We start from the raw sequence: 13,968 nt of genomic DNA on the forward strand, positions 1-13,968 counted from the left end.
ACGACCAGTCGCGCATGATCGCGGATCAAGTAGTCGCACGATTGGTCGTGCTACTGATCCATGCGATTGGTCGTGCTACTGATCCACGCGATTGGTCGTGCTACTGATCGACGCGATAGGTCGTGCTACTGATCCATGCGATTGGTCGTGCTACTGATCCATGCGATTGGTCGTGACACCTGTCGTACGATCCCACGATCGGTAGTGCCACCAGTCCTGACTTGTTGTACGATTGGTGGTACCACCAGTCCTGACTTTTTGTACGATTTGTGGTACCACCAGTCCTGACTTGTTGTACGCTTGGTGGTCCCACCAGTCCTGACTTGTTTGTTTTACGATTGGTGGTACCCCCAGTCCTGACTTGTACGATTGGTGGTACCACCAGTCCAGAATTGTTGTACGATAGGTGGTACCATCACTCCTGACTTGTTGTTCGATAGGTGGTACCATCAATCCTGATTTGTTGTACGATTGGTGGTACCACAAGTCCTGAATTGTTGTACGATAGGTGGGACCATCAGTCCTGACTTGTTGTTCGATTGGTGGTACCCCCAGTCCTGACTTGTACGATTGGTGGTACCACCAGTCCATACTTGTTTGTTGTACGATTGGTGGTACCACCCGTCCTAACTTGTTTTACGATTGGTGGTACCACCAGTTCTGACTTGTTGGACGATTGGTGGTACCACCAGTCCTGACTTGTCGTACTATAGGTGGTACCACCAGTCCTGACTTGTTTGTTGTACGATGAGTGGCACCACCAGTCCTGACTTGTCGTACATAGGTGGTACCACCAGTCCTGACTTGGCGTGCGATAGGTGGTAACACCAGTCCTGACTTGTCGTACATAGGTGGTACCACCAGTCTTGACTTGTTGTACGATTGGTGGTACCACCAGTCCTTACTTGTTGTACGATTGGTGGTACCACCCGTCCTAACTTGTTTTACGATTGGTGGTACCACCAGTTCTGACTTGTTGGACGATTGGTGGTACCACCAGTCCTGACCTGGTTGTTGTACGATAGGTGGTACCACCAGTCCTGACTTGTCGTACTATAGGTGGTACCACCAGTCCTGACTTGGCGTGCGATAGGTGGTAACACCAGTCCTGACTTGTCGTACATAGGTGGTACCACCAGTCCTGACTTGTCGTACGATTGGGGGTGCCACCAGTGCTGACTTGTTGTACGATAGGTGGTTTAACCAGTCCTGACTTGTTTGTTGTACGATTGGTGGTACCACCAGTCCTAACTTGTCGTACGATTGGTGGCTCCCCCAGTCCTGCCTTGTTGTACGATTGGTGGTACCACCAGTCCTAACTTGTTTTCCGATTGGTGGTACCACCAGTCCTGTCTTGTTGGACGATTGGTGGTACCACCAGTCCTGACCTGTTTGTTGTACGATCAGTGGCACCACCAGTCTGCTACTGATCCATGCGATTGGTCGTGACACCTGTCGTACGATCCCACGATCGGTAGTGCCACCAGTCCTGACTTGTTGTACGATTGGTGGAACCACCAGTCCTGAATTGTTGTACGATATGTGGTACCATCAGTCCTGACTTGTTGTTCGATAGGTGGTACCTTCAGTCCTGATTTGTTGTCCGCTTGGTTGTACCCCCAGTCCTGACTTGTTGTACGATTGGTGGAACCACCAGTCCTGAATTGTTGTACGATTTGTGGTACCACCAGTCCTGACTTGTTTGTTTTACGATTGGTGGTACCCCCAGTCCTGATTTGTCGTACGATTGGTGGTTCCACCAGTGCTGACTTTTTGTGCGATTGGTGGTCACCAGTCCTGACTTGTTGTACGATTGGGGGTACCACCAGTCCTGACTTGTTGTACGCTTGGTGGTCCCACCAGTCCTGACTTGTTGAACGATAGGTGGTACCATCAGTCCTGACTTATTGTTCGATAGGTGGTACCATCAGTCCTGATTTGTTGGTCGATGGGTGGTACCATCAGTCCTGATTTGTTGGTCGATGGGTGGTACCATCAGTCCTGATTTGTTGTTCGATAGGTGGTACCAACAGTCCTGATTTGTTGTACGATTGGTGGTACCACAAGTCCTGAATTGTTGTACGATAGGTGGTACAATCAGTCCTGACTTGTTGTACGATTGGGGGTACCACCAGTCCTGAATTGTTGTACGATGGGTGGTACCATCAGTCCTGACTTGTTGTACGATCGGTGGTACCACCAGTCCTGAATTGTTGTACGGTAGGTGGTACCATCAGTCCTGACTTGTTTTTCGATAGGTGGTACCATCAGTCCTGATTTGTTTTACGATTGGTGGTACCACCAGTCCTGATTTGTTGTACGATTGGTGGTACCACCAGTCCATACTTGTTATACGATTTGTGGTACCACCAGTCCTGACTTGTTTGTTGTTCGATTGGTGGTACCACCATTCCTGACTTGTTGTTCGATTGGTGGTACCACCAGTCCTGAATTGTTGTACGGTAGGGGGTACCATCAGTCCTGACTTGTTGTACGATCGGTGGTACCACCAGTCCTGAATTGTTGTACGGTAGGTGGTACCATCAGTCCTGACTTGTTTTTCGATAGGTGGTACCATCAGTCCTGACTTATTGTTCGATAGGTGGTACCATCAGTCCTGACTTATTGTTCGATAGGTGGTACCATCAGTCCTGATTTTTTGTGCGATTGGTGGTACCACCAGTCCTGACTTGTCGTACTATTGGTGGTACCACCAGTCCTGACTTGTCGTACTATTGGTGGTACCCCCAGTCCTGACTTGTACGATTGGTGGTACCACCAGTCCATACTTGTTTGTTGTACGATTGGTGGTACCACCAGTCCATACTTGTTTGTTGTACGATTGGTGGTACCACCAGGCCTGAATTGTTGTACGATAGGTGGTACAATCAGTCCTGACTTGTTGTACGATTGGTGGTAACACCAGTCCTGAATTGTTGTACGATAGGTGGGACCATCAGTCCTGACTTGTTGTTCGATAGGTGGTACCTTCAGTCCTGATTTGTTGTCCGCTTGGTTGTACCCCCAGTCCTGACTTGTTGTACGATTGGTGGTGCCACCAGTGCTGTCTTGTTGTACGATTGGTGGTACCACCAGTCCAGAATTGTTGTACGATAGGTGGTACCATCACTCCTGACTTGTTGTTCGATAGGTGGTACCTTCAGTCCTGATTTGTTGTCCGCTTGGTTGTACCCCCAGTCCTGACTTGTTGTACGATTGGTGGAACCACCAGTCCTGAATTGTTGTACGATAGGGGGTACCATCAGTCCTGACTTGTTGTACGATCGGTGGTACCACCAGTCCTGAATTGTTGTCCGATAGGTGGTACCATCAGTCCTGACTTGTTGTTCGATAGGTGGTACCATCAGTCCTGATTTGTTGTACGATCGGTGGTACCACCAGTCCTGAATTGTTGTCCGATAGGTGGTACCATCAGTCCTGACTTGTTGTACGATTGGTGGTACCATCAGTCCTGACTTGTTGTTCGATTGGTGGTACCACCAGTCCTGACTTGTTGTACGATAGGTGGTGCCATCAGTCTTTTTTTTATGCGAATGCTGCCTGATACAGTACAATATATCAGACCGGTTATGCATATTTCCCGCCATGAAATATGACGTCACAATGGCTTTCGCTGAATGTTTTCTGAATATTGCGATATTGTAGATAAAATATAAAGTTATGATTAATACATTATTCCAATACAGGAGGCTTTATAAGGGTCTTGGACCTTCCTGTATTACACAATGTACAATGTACTATTAATATGTATATAGCACAGTTTTTGAGGAAATTATCAAATGTTCAAATTATAAAGTAAACTTTCAATTTCGTTGTGTCATCATTGTATTTACAAAACAAAACATGCAATGATATCTTTCATTGTCCCAAACAAAAATAATTGTCACCGAAATTACACCAGAAAACACAATTTGTACTAGTCAACCGCTGGCTCAAGTCGTCTGATCGAGTGATCCATCACACAACCGGTTGCGAATTGCTGCGATTGGTTGCGATCGCTCGCACGAGTGGTCCCAGGTGGTCACAATGGATAATACGATCAGTCGCTGATCGCTACGACTAATCGCACGATTACTTACGTTTGATCTTGTCCAATCGTTGGTGATCGCACGACAACTCGTACCACCAGTCGTACGATGACCTACCCCCAGTCGTGCGATGACCTACCACCAGTCGTGCGATGACCTACCGCCAGTCGTGCGATGACCTACCACTAGTCGTGCGATGACCTACCACCAGTCGTACGACGCCCTACCACCAGTCGTACGACGACCTACCACCAGTCGTACGATGACCTACCACCAGTCGTGCGATGACCTACCACCAGTCGTACGACGACCTACCACCAGTCGTACGATGACCTCCCACCAGTCGTGCCATGACCTACCACCAGTCGTGCGATGACCTACCCCCAGTCGTGCGATGACCTACCCCCAGTCGAGCGATGACCTACCACCAGTCGTGCGATGACCTCCCACCAGTCGTGCGATGACCTACCCCCAGTCGGGCGATGACCTACCCCCAGTCGTGCGATGACCTCCCCCCAGTCGTGCGATGACCTACCCCCAGTCGTGCGATGACCTACCACCAAGGGCAATCTCAGTATTCTATCTATCACCAATTGAGATCGCAGTATACATTGCCGATCGGTCGTACATCCCCCAGATTGCCACCAGTCGTACGATACGGTGTGACTGAGGCTTCATGCTCATGACTTCACAATTATATCAAGTCTATATTATGTTATCTTACATTAAGCAGTGACTTTACACTCGCCAAGAAATACTGACAGAATATTTGATTTATAGCGCAAAAGAACTTGACGGACATATACCGATCATATCATGTCTTTATTATACATGTATTACAGAACTAAACGTTTTTCTTTACTCGAAGGGTCAATTTTCACAATAGTTTTTGAAGGGGTCCCTTCTTAAATTAAAATACTTTGCAAATATTATTTGATAAATATATAATTGACCATTATTGAAGTATTATATTTCCAATCTTTAATTCAATAATTCGAAAACAACTTGACCGTTGAAGGCCACGCCCCTACATTGGTGTTGAGTTTATTTCATAAATATTTTATATTTGGTTGAACGAAGTAAATAGGAATATAACATGTCTATGTATTAACTACCAATATTGTAATATCATATTTTCAATTGCGAATTCTCGAAAAAAACATACCCGGATAGTTCAATAAAAAACATACACGCGAAAAGTAGGAGATTAGCAGTAAGTAAAATGTGAAGAAGGAGCGTCAAAGATCCATGTTTTTTACAGGGTTTTAATTTCGCAAATTTCGCGAAATTCTCAAAATTAAAACCCTCGTGACTATTTTGAGATCGCCACCATTACACCGATGCTTCACCCGTAACTTTTCACCTCGATGTGCTTTATACACGTCAAATATATACACCACGTTACTGCTCGTTGCTCGTGGTGAAAAACCCTCGGAAGTCTTGGCGAGGTGTTACGAAATAGACAAAAATTGTGATTCGCGAAATTAAACCCCCGCGAATAAGTTCTGGACACAAAATCGCGAATTTTAACCCTGCGAAATTCAACAACCATACGGTAAGAGTTTAAGTTCGTACAAACCCTTTGTGATCAGCTGAGATGAGGATATTGATTTTCAGTACAGATGGTATGATAAGACTCCTCTGATCTGTATAATTGTAGATTATTTTTTAATAATGTTTAAAAAATCCCAGCTATGTTCAAAACAACACACGGACGTGAAGGCCATTCTTTTACCTTACATATTTTGTCTGTATACAATTTTCAAATCCTCGAGTAATATCATTCGATGCTGTTTTAAACATTGGTATTCAACCAGTCCCACAACTGGATATTCCATTCCATATAAATGACAACATCGTACTTGCTGTACAATCATTTATAAAATCAACGAAGAGGTTTAAAACAAACCAGTGGACAACTATTGCAACCTTAACATTTCCCATCCTGTCCCTTCTTTCACCTTTTCCCTCACTTCTTCCCTTTCTCCTGCTTTACTTCCCTCGTATCAATAAGTAGTTTGTCTATGTATATATGCTGAACTTTTTGTCATCACGTGTTATAACTTAAGTGTTATTGTGTGTCAGTAAGTTGTCAGAACTTGTGCCCAATCCCTTTGATTGTTTTCCTTTCATACAATATGTTTGAATGAAAAAAAAGACTTACCTCGTTTGATAACCCAGCTATAAAATCGGTTTTTTCGTTGATGCTAGTGAACAGAGGCAGTTAAATCAGTGTTAACATATCAGATCGTGTGAAAGAATAATAATAATATACAACATTTGATATAACGCCCTATCTAGCTTACATAAGCCACTCCAAAGCGCTTTACAGGACATAGATATACAATTTTTACAAATTATCAGGCGCTAATTACTAGTCCTACGCCACTTTGCTAATATCTCCCTATGTGTGTTTGCATGCGTGTGTGCCGGAGATGTATTGTACAAATAAACAATCAAACAAACCCCTTTGTTTTTGTAACTATCAACATAATCCAAAAAGAGAAATACAAAATTTAAATTTCAAATCTCCTTTACAAAGAACTTTAGCGAGCTTGGAATTGACAAAACTGTAAATGTTAAAAGAATAACTTGTAACACAATTAATAAAAAGGTATTTCAAAACAATACTTCAATCTTTGCTTTAACAACAAATTAACAACGTTATCGTAGTGTTACTTGTCATATCTCTTGGTGTATTATTGGCTACAAATCGTAAAATAAGAAGAAAAAAACCGAAGTGGCAATACAACCATAATTTGAACTCAAAATCGGTAAAACTAGGACAAAATATGAACAAAGGAAAGTTTTACATGGAGATCCTTAAAAAGTACAAGAAGAATAAGACCAGGTGTTTCGGAAGTGTAAGCGTCGTCTGCTTCATCGATGACACTCGCTATGTAAATCTAGTTCAAATCCAAGTAATGTCACGTCCTAATATCGATAACTCCGGTAGTAATGACATAATGTATAACGGAAATACGACAATAAGCGACGTGAAAGTATGGCTACACAATTTATAACAGAAATACGAAAATAAGCGACGTGAAAGTATGACTTCACAATTTATAACAAAAATACGAAAATAAGCGACGTGAAAGTATGGCTACAAAATTTATAACAGAAATACGAAAATAAGCGACGTGAAGTATGGCTACAAATTTATAACAGAAATACAAAAATAACCCACGTGAAAGTATGGCTACACAATTTATAAAAGAAATACGAAAATAAGCGACGTGAAAGTATGGCTTCACAATTTATAACAGAAATACGAAAATAAGCGACTCGAAAGTATGGCTACAAAATTTATAACAGAAATACGAAAATAAGCGACGTGAAGTATGGCTACAAAATTTATAACAGAAATACGAAAATAAGCGAGGTGAAAGTATGGCTTCACAATTTATAACAGAAATACGAAAAAAAGCGACGTGAAAGTATGGCTACAAAATTTATAACAGAAATACGAAAAAAAGCGACGGGAAAGTATGGCTAGAAAATTTATAACAGAAATACGAAAATAAGCGAGGGGAAAGTATGGCTTCACAATTTATAACACAAATACGAAAATAAGCGACTCGAAAGTATGGCCACAAAATTTATAACAGAAATACGAAAATGAGCGACGTGAAGTATGGCTACAAAATTTATAACAGAAATACGAAAAAAGACGATGCAAAAGTATGGCTACAAAATTTATAAAAGAAATACGAAAATAAGCGACGTGAAAGTATGGCTTCACAATTTATAACAAAAGAAATACGAAAATAGACGATGTGAAAATATGGCTACAAAATTTATAACAGAAATATGAAAATAAGCGACGTGAGAGTATGGCTACAAAATTTAGAAAAGAAATACGAAAATAGACGATGTGAAAGTATGGCTAAAATATTTATAACAGAAATACGAAAATAAGCGACGAGAAAGTATGGCTACACAATTTATAACAGAAATACGAATATAGACGATGTGAAAGTATGGCTACAAAATTTATAACAGAAATACGAAAATAAGCGATGTGAAAGTATGGCTACATACTTTATAAAAGAAATACGAAAATAAGCGACTCGAAAGTATGGCTACACAATTTATAACAGAAATACGAAAATAAGCGACGTGAAAGTATGGCTACAAAATTTATAACAGAAATACGAAAATAAGCGATGTGAAAGTATGGCTACATACTTTATAAAAGAAATACGAAAATAAGCGACTCGAAAGTCTGGCTACACAATTTATAACAGAAATACGAAAATAGACGATGTGAAAGTATGGCGACACAATTTATAAGAGAAATACAAAAATAAGCGACGTGAGAGTATGGCTACACAATTTATAAAAGAAATACGAAAATAGACGATGTGAAAGTATGGCTACAAAATTTATAACAGAAATACGAAAATAAGCGACGTGAAAGTATGGCTTCACAATTTAAAACAAAAGTAATACGAAAATAGACGATGTGAAAGTATGGTTACAAAATTGATAACAGAAATACGAAAATAAGCGACGTGAAAGTATGGCTACACAATTTATAACAGAAATACGAAAATAAGCGACGTGAGAGTATAGCTACAAAATTTAGAAAAGAAATACGAAAAAAAGACGATGTGAAAGTATGGCTAAAATATTTATAACAGAAATACGAAAATAAGCGACGAGAAAGTATAGCTACAAAATTTGTAAGAGAAATACGAAAATGTGAAAGTATGGCTACAAAATTGATAACAGAAATACGAAAATAAGCGACGTGAAAGTATGGCTACACAATTTATAACAGAAATACGAAAATAGACGATGTGAAAGTATGGCTACACAATTTATAACAGAAATACGAAAATAAGCGACGTGAGAGTATAGCTACAAAATTTGTAAAAGAAATACGAAATTAGACGATGTGAAAGTATGGCTACAAAATTTATAACAGAAATACGAAAATAAGCGACGTGAAAGTATGGCTACACAATTTATAAAAGAAATACGAAAATAAGTGACGTGAGAGTATAGCTACAAAATTTATAAAAGAAATACGAAAATAGACGATGTGAAAGTATGGCTACAATATTTATAACAGAAATACGAAAATAGGCGACGTGAGAGTATGGCTACACAATTTATAACAGAAATACGAAAATAAGCGACGTGAGAGTATAGCTACAAAATTTATAAAAGAAATACGAAAATAAGCGACGTGAGAGTATAGCTACACAATTTATAAAAGAAATACGAAAATAGACGATGTGAAAGTATGGCTACAAAATTTATAACAGAAATACGAAAAAAAGCGACGTGAAAGTATGGCTACAAAATTTATAACAGAAATACGAAAATAAGCGACGTGAGAGTATAGCTACAAAATTTATAACAGAAACACGAAAATAAGCGACGTGAGAGTATAGCTACACAATTTATAAAAGAAATACGAAAATAGACGATGTGAAAGTATGGCTACAAAATTTATAACAGAAATACGAAAAAAAGCGACGTGAAAGTATGGCTACAAAATTTATAACAGAAATACGAAAATAAGCGACGTGAGAGTATAGCTACAAAATTTATAACAGAAATACGAAAATAAGCGACGTGAAAGTATGGCTATACAATTTATAAAAGAAATACGAAAATAGACGATGTGAAAGTATGGCTACAAAATTTATAACAGAAATACGAAAAATAAGCGACGTGAAAGTATGGCTACAAAATTTCTAACAATATCACTTTTAAGGAGGTATAACTGTATCGTTCGTCTTGTAAAATTGAATAAATACAATACAAGTCTAGACCCCTGTTCTTTCTTCTGATATTTTTTAAATCTTATCTAACGAGTTAATGACCCAAATATTTGTATAAAGTTTCGTCCAAAGCAGAAACAAAAAGTATTACATGAACGACTTTGCTTATTGGTCAATAACATCGTAAAGTGGAGGCGTTAACATGTGTCGTAATGAAGTGAAAGCAATATATGGGAGTATCTGGGCGAAAGATAAATATTACAATCAATGGCATAACAGACTACTTTAAGTTACCCCCCCCCCCCACCCCTTATCAAAGTCCAAAATCCGTCGATTCTGCAGAGTTCCCACATAAATTGCGTCATATGATCATACAGTGGAATGAAACAAGCAACAATTATTTCCACGTAGTTTATAATGAATGGATATGGTCACCTGGTAAATTCTGACCGCATGATTGGTCCCATGGTGATGAAGGACTCAATGAGGTAGTCTCCTATATCTGGAGTTGCCCTCTTCCTTCTAGATCTGTCTCTGGGCTTATCTGTAATCAGAATATATCATTGATAGCAGGTATATCACGTGTATGCATAGCTATTACTTATTTGTAATATTGAAATATTAGTGTAAGCATAGCTATTACTTATATGTAATAATGAAATCTTAGTGTAAGCATAGCTATTACTTATACGTAATAATGAAATCTTAGTGTAAGCATAGCTATTACTTATATGTAATAATGAAATCTTAGTGTAGGCATAGCTATTACTTATATGTAATAATGAAATCTTAGTGTAAGCATAGCTATTACTTATACGTAATAATGAAATCTTAGTGTAAGCATAGCTACAACTTATATATAGTAATGAGATCTTAGTGTAAGCATAGCTATAACTTATATGTAATAATGAAATCTTAGTGTAAGCATAGCTATTACTTATACGTAATAATGAAATCTTAGTGTAAGCATAGCTACAACTTATATATAGTAATGAAATCTTAGTGTAAGCATAGCTATAACTTATATGTAATAATGAAATATTTGTGTAAGCATAGCTATTACTTATATATAATAATGAAATATTAGTGTAAGCATAGCTATTACTTATATATAATAATGAAATATTAGTGTAAGCATAGCTATTACTTATATATAATAATGAAATATTAGTGTAAGCATAGCTATTACTTATATATAATAATGAAATATTAGTGTAAGCATAGCTATTACTTATATATAATAATGAAATATTAGTGTAAGCATAGCTATTACTTATATATAATAATGAAATATTAGTGTAAGCATAGCTATTACTTATATATAATAATGAAATATTAGTGTAAGCATAGCTATTACTTATATATAATAATGAAATCGTAGCGTAAGCATAGCTATTACTTATATGTTATAATTAAATATTATAGTAAGCATAGCTATTACTTATATGGAAAAATGAAATCTTAGTGTAAGCATAGATACTACGTATATGTAATCACCTCCACGACTTAAGGGCATTGGAAACACTGAATCGTCGGCAATATTGGCTAGGTGGAAAACTTCGTAGCTGGTATGGTCACTACCGCGCAGGTGTTGAATTCTATACATATCACCTCCAAACGGAAATATTCCACTCTGTAAATAAACAAGAATTCGTATTTTGAAACAAGTCAGTGAATAGCTTGGTTAAAGTTAAGAGCATTAAGTAGATTGATCACTTCCGGTTCCATTGTATTTTTTAAACTGGTCACGTATCCATAGCGACTATACAGATGAGTCAATACGAATGTTAAAGAATCTTATCAAAGATTATAGAAAGTTTGACATAATAATTGCGCTTTCATTATGCGGTATTACTTGAAATTATATTGTGATTTTAAGGAAATTTACAAGTTAACGTTGAAATTCCAACTATATTTCAAGAACACAATTAAAAGAACAATAAAAGAACAATAAAGGAACATGCAACATTTTCCTGTATTTTTTTGCAAATGATGGGTTTTCAAAAAATTGATAAAAAGAAAAGTTTCCTCAAAGCAAATATACATGTAGCATTATTTTGCATATATTCACAATTACTCGCATCCTATTTCCGAAAAAAATCACAGATAAATATCTCTCAAATAGTTACACATCTAACGCAATTTAATCTACGAACTTCGCTTTACACTGAATCCTTTATGTAAAATTTTAACTCAGCATATTATATATATATACACATATGTATTATGACGTCACAGCATATACTTCAAATAAACAGTCTGAAGAATCTCCTAGAAGAGATGAAAGTACTAAAGACTCGTTGTTAAAAAAAATTCTTTTTATAATATACATATGTATATATATATATATAATTCCCATTAATGAGATACTCAATGTGTGAACTTAGGGCCTAATATGAGCGTACGCCAGATTAAGTTTGGACTGTGATCTAAAATGAGGATAGCACAAACAAAATCTAACCTAGGCCTGAACTGCGACCATTGGCCAGATTTATGTCGGATGACATTTTGTTACAAAAATTCTGGACTGCTACCATAAGTCAGGAACAGACGGATAATGGCTGCTACTTTAGGTCTGGTCATGTGATCAAATTGATGTTTGTAAAGCAACTGGCCTGACAATTTAAAATAAACGTGATTACGTCTGTTTCCCGTGGAAATAGTTAGAAAATTGCTCCATAACAAATGAAATTCATTTAACACAACTTCATGTCAAATTACGTCATACGTTTACTCAGGCATTCTGCAATTATTTATGTAATTTCAAACAAATTATTGTGAAGGCTATGGAATCTAATTACTGACAATGTGTGCTTAGATTTCAGAGATTGGTACATTAACGCTTCAGTTTAATACAAAAATGGAAAATTACCAAAAATATTGAAGGCAAAAAGTACAGAAATGCATTCCTCACACAACTACTATAGGCTTCCTCACTCCTTACTCGTTGTGTTAACCTGCTTGGAATTGGTAAACATTTGGTTACCTACTAGCGGATGACACCATTACCGTTATTTAATTGGTCAATCCCTGAATTATGACGTCATGTTACCATGCTTTGCGACGTCATCTTAACTTGTGACGTATTGATTCATGGCAGCATTTATCCCGTTCATAAATAAAAATAATACACATTTCTGAGTGAAACATTAGGTTTCCTTTATATGATCTGAACGTCTAAGGAGAATAAAAGTTTCCAAACTTGCGATAGTATGTTGTCGTGTTGATCTTAACACCATTGGTTAATTTCACATTATAAAAGACACTCGGTAAACTGCATGTCTTAACACAATTTCAAATTAACTTTATTAGGTAAGAATGGTAATCAGCCATCACTTATCGAGGGAACCTCTGTATGTTTGAGATCCAGATTTATTTATCTATATCAGCTGTTTTACTTACATAGATACAGTTCTGTGAGTCGTTGTCAAACGAGAAATCCAGATTTACTTATCTGTATCAGCTGTTTTACTTATATAGATACAGTTCTGTGAGTCGTTGTCCCACGAGAAATCCAGATTTATTTATATGTATCAGCTGTTTTACTTACATAGATACAGGTCTGTGAGTCGTTGTCACACGAGAAATCCAGATATATTTATCTGTATCAGCTGTTTTACGTACATAGATCCAGTTCTGTGAGTCGTTGTCACACGAGCAATCCAGATTTATTTATCTGTATCAGCTGTTTTACTTACATAGATACAGTTAAGCGAGTCGTCGTCACACGAGAGAGTGATGGCGGCTCCGCCGTTGGACTGGTAGGCGCCGTAATGCTGATAATAATAAAAATTAACACCAGAAATGAAACGAAACGAAATAGACAAAACGAAACAGACAACAGGGTCCTCAAAACACAAAATCGGATCTCACGATTCGATGTGAAATCACCAAAAACAACCGATGCTGTTTTTTGTTGAAGAAAATTATGAATGTTTTTTTTTTACATGCTTTAGTTATTTATAATATGATAACGACGTCCAACTATAAAATTAACCACAAACAATACATTTGCACGCTATCAAAATCTATTTACACACGATAGAATAGATTTACCGAGTATACCTGGTCCGTTCAGAACACAAAAATGTAAAACGATCGGATAAAAAACTACGGTTCCCGCAGCCTAACAGTACTTGTACTTGTACATGTATGTGACACTAGTTTCATTGTTAAGTTGA

Source organism: Mizuhopecten yessoensis, unplaced genomic scaffold (genome assembly GCF_002113885.1).
Source record: "Mizuhopecten yessoensis strain PY_sf001 unplaced genomic scaffold, ASM211388v2 scaffold4411, whole genome shotgun sequence".
Classification (NCBI taxonomy): domain Eukaryota; kingdom Metazoa; phylum Mollusca; class Bivalvia; order Pectinida; family Pectinidae; genus Mizuhopecten; species Mizuhopecten yessoensis.